At 62.8% G+C, this 7303-nt stretch overlaps 1 long non-coding RNA gene across 2 annotated transcripts in view; it reads right to left on the minus strand.

Moving 5' to 3' along the window:
* LOC113217794 (uncharacterized) overlaps window positions 1–7303 on the minus strand; it is a 42653-nt gene that overhangs the window by 12872 nt on the left and 22478 nt on the right. For both annotated transcript variants that reach the window (XR_008011733.1, XR_008011734.1), the window contains exon 4: window positions 5529–5777. This is a non-coding gene — a long non-coding RNA (uncharacterized LOC113217794). The remainder of the gene's footprint in view (window positions 1–5528; window positions 5778–7303) is intronic.

Consider the following 7303-nt stretch of genomic DNA (forward strand, 5'->3'; position numbering starts at 1 on the left):
AGGATCCCAGGCGAGAGGGGGGAGGGCGGGGGGCACGGTCATGAGGACGCCGACGAGGACGGGCGCAGGATGATGGTGATGATGATGATGGCGGCCACGGCCTTCCCGGAGCAGTCAAAATAACAATTATCGGACCGAGTGCCTCTCGCTCGGATAGAGACTATACTGTACAATACGTGACACACACGGCGACCTCTGCTGTCCCCACGTACACACGATTTTCGACGCGATGAGACGAGAGCATGGAGACGGCAGTGCCGTTATGCAGGCCCTGTGCTGCTGCTGGTGGCTATGGTGCCCTGCGCAGAGACCGTCACGGACCCGCCGCGCCGCGCCGGTAGCCGCCGAGTTCTTTGCACGTTTTTCTCGTGCAAGACCGTAAAGAATTTGCAGCATCCTATGTGTCTTTCGCTTAGCATGCCCTCTGCTGTTGCATTGTGGTCTGGGCCGGTACGGGGGCAGGCCGGGCGCGCGGGCACGACCGACCGGCCGCCTTGTGTCGCGAGGATGACGAGGCACTGGGCGGCGGCGGTACGGCGGGGAGGAGGGTGAGCCGCCGCCGCGACGGACAGGGGGACAGACAGTTGCGTCCGACTTTAGCTGCGGTCCACTCGGTGGACAAAGCCGACATCACGCGAGTGACACCCGGGCCGGAGGGGAGCAGAAGCAGGAGGCAGAGGTCCTCGCGAAGCACAGAGGAGGACGACGACCCGCGGGGAGAGCAGAGCCCGAGCTGTGCCGATGGCACACAACAGGAGGACCGTCAGCAGCAGGAGGGGGAGTTTCTCATTTCGTTTCGTCGTTTCGAGTGAGCGGTGGGCGGAGCGCCGCGCCCGGGGCGCAAAGGCCACGCAGTGCAAGTACCCGCCGCTGACAGTACGTACCCGCCGCGGGTCGGTACATCCCACGGCAGCAGCTGCTTTCAAATGCTACCCCAGCAGGGCCCAGCAGGCGCCACAGCAGCCTCGGGGCGACGCAACACTTGTCGCCCGCCGCCGCTGCGCTGTTCGCGGCCCGGTCTGATTGGTATGCCACGGCATGGACGGGCCGGCGTCGGGTCGGCCCCCTCGAGGACCCCACCGGGGGCCCCCATGAGAGTCCCCCAAAGAAAGCTCGCGCGCGGGGGAACTCCCAGACGGCGGCCCTTGGACGGGCGTCATCGGCCGCTCCGAGGGTCCAAGGTCGGCGGCGACGGGAGGGGGTTACCCCCATGGCACGGCGTGCTTCCGGAGGGGTTGGCGTCGCGTCTACGCGGGGCCCCCCTCCAGGGTCGCGGGCTGGGGTCGAAGTCCCGCATGTGGTCGCGCGGGTGGCCCCAGGGTGGGGCCCACACGCGTCTAGCTTGGCCCACCAGGTGGCCGCCCGCCGGGTCCGGACGAGGGCGTGGCGGGGTCGCGGCCACCGGTCGGAGGTTCACGTCGAGGCCCGGCCCCGCGGCACGGCGCGCACAGCACAGCACGCGCCCATATCGCCGAGATAGAGAAGAACAGCTCCGATCAAATCCAGCCAGCAGCAGGGCCGGGCCAGCAGCGCGCCCGCGCGAGGGAGTATCCGGTTTCGACATTTTAAACCTTTAGCCTTCGAGTAATGACCACAGCGGGGCAGGGAGGGCACGCCCCAAACCACGGCATATAATAGACGAACGTGCCCGCCTCGCCATTCAAATAATGGCCCCCTCTACCCGCTCATCGTAGTACCGCACCCGCGAGTATCTTTCTCACAGGTATCCGAAACCAAAAACTGCCGCAGCCGGGGTCAGAGATTTATATTAATTCGTCCGTGTGCGCGCGCGCACCGGCGGGCCGTGGCGAGGCGGGGTGCAGCACGGCCCGCGACTCTGACTCAGATGTCAGGCAGGCTGACAACTTATTCCGGTCACAGACGTACAGCCCCGTGCATGCCACCACATTGATGACCATTCGTTACCCGGGCAGGGCGTGGCGAGGCAGGGCGGGGTGGGGCCGCCCGTCGTCCCCCCCTGGCAGGCCTCCTGCGGACATGTCGCTATCAAAGCTTCCAGTGGGCTTGATATTGACTTCTCTAGCGGGGTCCCTTTGTACCGTTCCAAATGCTCCATTTCCTTGCAGCAAACGTATATGGAATGCCCTCCGCGGGGAATGAATGCATTAGCCGGCGCGGTGCGCGGCCCGCTGCCGCTGCTGCATGCTTCTAGTGTATATCGCTTCGAATTCATTCTATTTATTGTTGCGTTTTACTCGGCGACAGACAACGAGCCTGACCGACCGCGCGCGCCCCGCCGCACGCCGTGCCAGCCAGCGGCGAACGAGTTACTCCAGGCGATCCCTTTGCAAATAGGAGCAAGACGCCCTAAACGGAGTCCTCGCTCGCTCTAGAAGAGCTCTCTGCGAGCGCCGCCGCTCTCTTGCCGCGCCAAGTCCGTCCGCGTATGTCGCGTGAGTCAGCGAGGGCCGCTCACCGCAGCGCCGGACGGGGCGGGGCCGGGCCGGGGCGCGGCTGACTCACATCGTTGGGTCATAACTGCACGTCCGCGCACCAAATGTCAAAGAAAGTGTTTTATCTGGACTCCCTCTCCTCGTCCTCCAAAGGACTCGGCCGACTCTCGCTCCGCCACAAACTGCGCGCCGAGGCCGCTCTCGGTCTGCTCCACTCCACGTCACTCTCTGTGCAGCCAGCGCAGATTGTAAAGGAGGAAAAATCTTTCAGCCGAACGGAACTGATTCAGCGAGCGGGCTGTTGCTGGCCTTCGGGGTCCGGCCGCCGGTCGTAACCGTCGGACCAGCCCGGCCGCTGGCTGGCTGCTATTCGAACCTTACTTATGCCTTCCGTACAAAGCCAACCATCGGGGCCCGACATGCGGCTGATGAGGCGAGTGTGAGAGCGGCAAATGTGTGCGAGAGAGAGAGAGAGAGAGAGAGAGAGAGAGAGAGAGAGAGAGAGAGAGAGAGAGAGCGCTCATTGGGCCCCGCGCGCCGCCGGTGCAGCACACCACCACATCAGATGGATGTGCCGGACAAAACAATGACCGGGTGGGGCATCCGCGCGGGCACAACTCATCTGAATGAAAACGGTAACGTGGCTCTGGCGTCGCGTCCGCACGGCGGCGGCGTCGCTACGAGCATCTCGGGGGGAGAGAGATAGAGAGGGGCGTCCGCATACGAATGAAGCAAAGTGGCCAGCCGGGCGCGGGCAGGGCCGCGGGCGGACCCGACCGGACCGCGAGGATTGTAACTCAGAGACGTGATTGGGGAGTGGCCTCTCTCTCGAGGAGGGCGAGCCCGGGCTCGGGCCGGCCCGATGGGGCCCGAGGGGGCCAGAGGGGGCCCAACGTGGACCCGAGGGGGCAGCCGAGGGGGCAGCTGGAGGGGCCCCGGCGAGGTGTCGGCGGGCGCGCCCCTCCCAGGAATGTGCATTGTGTACATCCGCGATGCCTCCACCACGGCCCCCGACGGCCCCCCCCTGGGGGTCGCCGACGACCAGCATCAATAATAGGAGGGTCAGCAGCGGCGCAGACGCAGCAGCAGCCATCAGACACTTCATTCCGATAGTTTTTGAGAAACATATTTTGCAACCATGACGCTTGCATATATACGAGCATCCCTATGTGGCGGTCAGTTGCACGGCGCGATCCATTCAAAAGGATACGGACAACGAGGCCCGTCTCCCCTCCCCAACGACCGTCCGGCAAAGCGCGCGCAGAGGTGGTTGACGGTGTTCGCGTAACATCCCCGATAATCGGCACGGCCGCTTTTGCTTTTATTCAAAGACTTTCCAGATTTGCGTTCCCAAAAGCAGCAGCAGCAGCAACGGCGCGGATATTGATGACGCCTGCATGACTCGGCAAAGACGCGTTGTTGTATGTGGCGGCCAGCGACGGCGGCGCCCGGGGCCAGGGCTGGCCAGCAGCACCCGGCCGGCAACGGACCCCCGCCCTCACGGCCACATCCGTCCAGGGTTCGAACCCCGGCGCGGCCCGTTACACTGCTACCAACCCCACGCGCGTTACGGCCGAGCTATAAACTAATCCATCGATTTCCCCCGAGCGAGCGACCGGCGCGCACTAACCGTTCCGTAACGATGGATCAAAGCGGCGGCGAGCGGCGGCGGCGAGCACTCGATACGCACAAACGTTTGTTTACCTTGCTGCGTAAACAGAGCCGACAAAGCAGCGGACCTGGGCGGCTCGAGGGGTGGCGGCGGCGGACCTGGTGGTGGACGACCAGACCTGCCTCAAAGCCAGCCGGGCCGGCAGCACCCCGCCGTATAGTTCATTCGCTAAATGTAGACACACCGGCACGCAAAGGAAATCGAAACAATCGCTGGCCCTTCTTTGTCGCCCTCATAAACGGCCTGGTTACGCTCATTACGAGGGTCGATCCCTCGGCCTAGTGTTGCCGAAGACACCCGCGCGCCTGCTTCGCTCGCCTCCGCTCTCCCTATGAAAAGATGTTGGCAGGTCTAGCTAGGGGTCGGGCGGGGGCCGGGGACCGGGCTCCACGCATCGTAATGACGCTTACAATGGGGCCTCGGGTTTAGAGGGATGCCGGTGTGTCTACATTTAGCGAATGAACTATACCACCACTCCCACGCCCTACTGCCCACCACCACCCCCCGCTCTCGATCTGAGTTATAGCCCGCCTGCGTGCCCGTGCAGTGGCCACCCGGATCAAACACTCCATTTCCGGAAGTGGTGGTGGCGGCGGCGGCGCGGCAGACTCCATCCATTTCCCTGGCCGACGCCGCCGCTCCCGGGATGGATCTATAAATCTGGCCATTTTGCACGGATTGGAGAGGGGCCGGCTGGCAGGTGGGAGGGTGGGTGGCATAGTGACGCAAAAATGCGTGTTGGGGATGGGAAAGAGGTTTAGGGCCATTCTTGTCTGTGCGCGGCCCTTTTCATGTCCGACAACAACAAAAACGCCAAAACTAACCAAACTGCCGCCGCCGAAGCCGCCACCGGAAAGGCCGCGCGCGGCGGCAAGGGTCGAAAAATTGACTCGATGAACCCCGCGGAGGTTCCTTTTCGATTCTTACATTAAAAATCTTTTGGCGGTCGGCGAGTAAAAAGGGGGCAGGTATCGATAGCCTCAGAGTCCAGCTAATAGTGAGGCGCGCTTTTGTTTGGTGTAGGAAAGAAAGGCCCCTCAGCGCCACACCTGTTACACACAACCGTTACCTTAGCCTTAGGACAGCCGCCCCCAGACTTGCAGCTCGTCCGTGCGCCCTGCTCTGCGTGGCTTTTGAAAGTGATCGTCATCGTTTTCCCATGTTTTGTATCAAGCAGTCCTCAATTAATACCTGCCCTGATCCTGATGCCGCCCTTCCGTGCAGCCGGCGCGGGGCGCAGAGGGCCGAGCAAGGGCTCAGGACAGGGGGGCAGACCATGACTGGCGAACTGACCCACCCCAAAAACAACCAACCACTACCTCTTTCTCCACGCCCCCATCCACCCGCACACCTAGGTCAGACAACAAAGCAGGCTGAACCTGTAAGCAGCAATGCGATTCAATTACTTTCCACGCTTACAGTTAGTTGTGCGTAATCCTTACCTCTCTTAGCTGATTTTTCCCTCGTCGAAAATGTCGAGGTTGCACATCACGGACTCCAAGACTTTCTCCGAAGCATCCGCTGCCACCCTGCGCCAAAACTTGGGCCGACAGCAGTCTGACCCCGTCCGGGGCTCCCGCCCCAAACGCACCACCCACCGCGCGGCAGCGCACAGCAGCCAGACGATCGAGGCTGCTCATCATTTTTTGGCGGACGCGCCGCCGCCGCCGCGTCGGCTGCTCCCCTCGGCTCTGCACAAGAAAAAGGAACGGATTCAATTTCGCCAAGAACAAGAGGGTGGCAGGCCAGCGATGTAGGTCAGCCACTATGGCGTGACCCACATACTATATTATATTCGCATCGGAGAGAAAAAGAAAAGGCGTCGGTGGCCGCCGGGCGTCGGGCGAGGCAAATCGTCGGGAAATTAATCTCATCACCTTCTGATGATGCGCACAGCTCCACACAGGGGTGGAAACACCGCCGCCCACACCCGTCCAAGGGCTTACCCGCTGGAGAACCTCCTGGAGAACACACCGCGGGGCTCCGCAGCCGACCGGCCAGGCTCCAACAGCAGTCATGGTGAGCTCGTGTGAATAGAGGCGGGCCGCTTGGCGGGCGGGCGCGAGATGGACTTGAGCCGATAGGGTCCCGAGGCTCGGACAACGCGGATCCCATATCTCACGCTTAGGGTGTCAGGCACACGCCCATCAATCGTGTGGTTGTCGTCCAATCGGATCGGCGGTCGGTCGGCCCCTCCTCGTGACGGACAGCCCGCCCCGCCGCTATGCTCCCCGACGGCGCGGCGGCGCGACCTCTCCAGCCTGCGACCCGTCGAACCTGCGGGGCCCCCGCCGCCAGCAGGACGTCCCGCAGGACCTCGACAGGGGCCCCGACAGGACCGACACCTTCCAGCGTCGCGCAACTCGGCCTTCCGAGAACGTAAGCCGACCCGATACCCACGCGTGCGCATAATGCGCGCCTCATTATAACGTCGATATAACGCCACACTTTTTCTCTCCCTCTCCTCGAGATGGAAGGAGAAGGAGGAGAGAAAGAGAGGAAATCATAACAATAAAAAGTCCAAACGGCCCCGGGCAGGTAGGCAGCCCATCGAGCGCCGGATAAGGAGGGCCATAACGAGGAAGCCTTGTTGTCCACCTGCGGGGCGTGGCGGGGCGTGGCGTCGCAGTGACAAGCGTGTCTCATATGTGACAAGACAAGCGTGTCCCATGAGGGTCACATATGCTAATAGGCGCCTGATTTATGGGTGCTGCTGATTCATGTCGTCTTGTGGGCGGGGCCGGCGGGCCGGGCCATGGGCTGCTGCAGCCTCCCCGCCACGCACCCCCGCCCCGCCGCACGTCGGTCAACATACATAAATCCAGGCACCAATATCGTGTCCGGCGATCGTCGGGAGCACAACGAACAGCGTGGGTGTATTGAGCCCGGGCGGCAGTTTATCATATTTTCTTGAATTTGTCCCCCGCCGACAACACCAACAACACCCCCCCGGTCGTCGTCGTCGCCGTCTCGGCCACCCAGAGCGACGGCCTCACTCCAATTCCGTGTCTTACTTTGGAGTTATTTACTTCGGGGCAGAGCGAACGGCAACGGCGGTTCAAATTTTGGCGATGTCGGGGGATTTATTCTGGCCCTCTGGCCGGGCCGACAACAAAGGAAGGCAGAATCCAATCCGACCGTCCTGCTCTCCGCTGCCCTCCGTGGCCTCGGGCAAGGCAAGGGCTCAGCAAGGGACGGGGCGCGGGTGGGTGGGCAG

Source organism: Frankliniella occidentalis, unplaced genomic scaffold, assembly GCF_000697945.3.
Source record: "Frankliniella occidentalis isolate FOCC.00 unplaced genomic scaffold, Focc_3.1 Scaffold205, whole genome shotgun sequence".
NCBI lineage: Eukaryota > Metazoa > Arthropoda > Insecta > Thysanoptera > Thripidae > Frankliniella > Frankliniella occidentalis.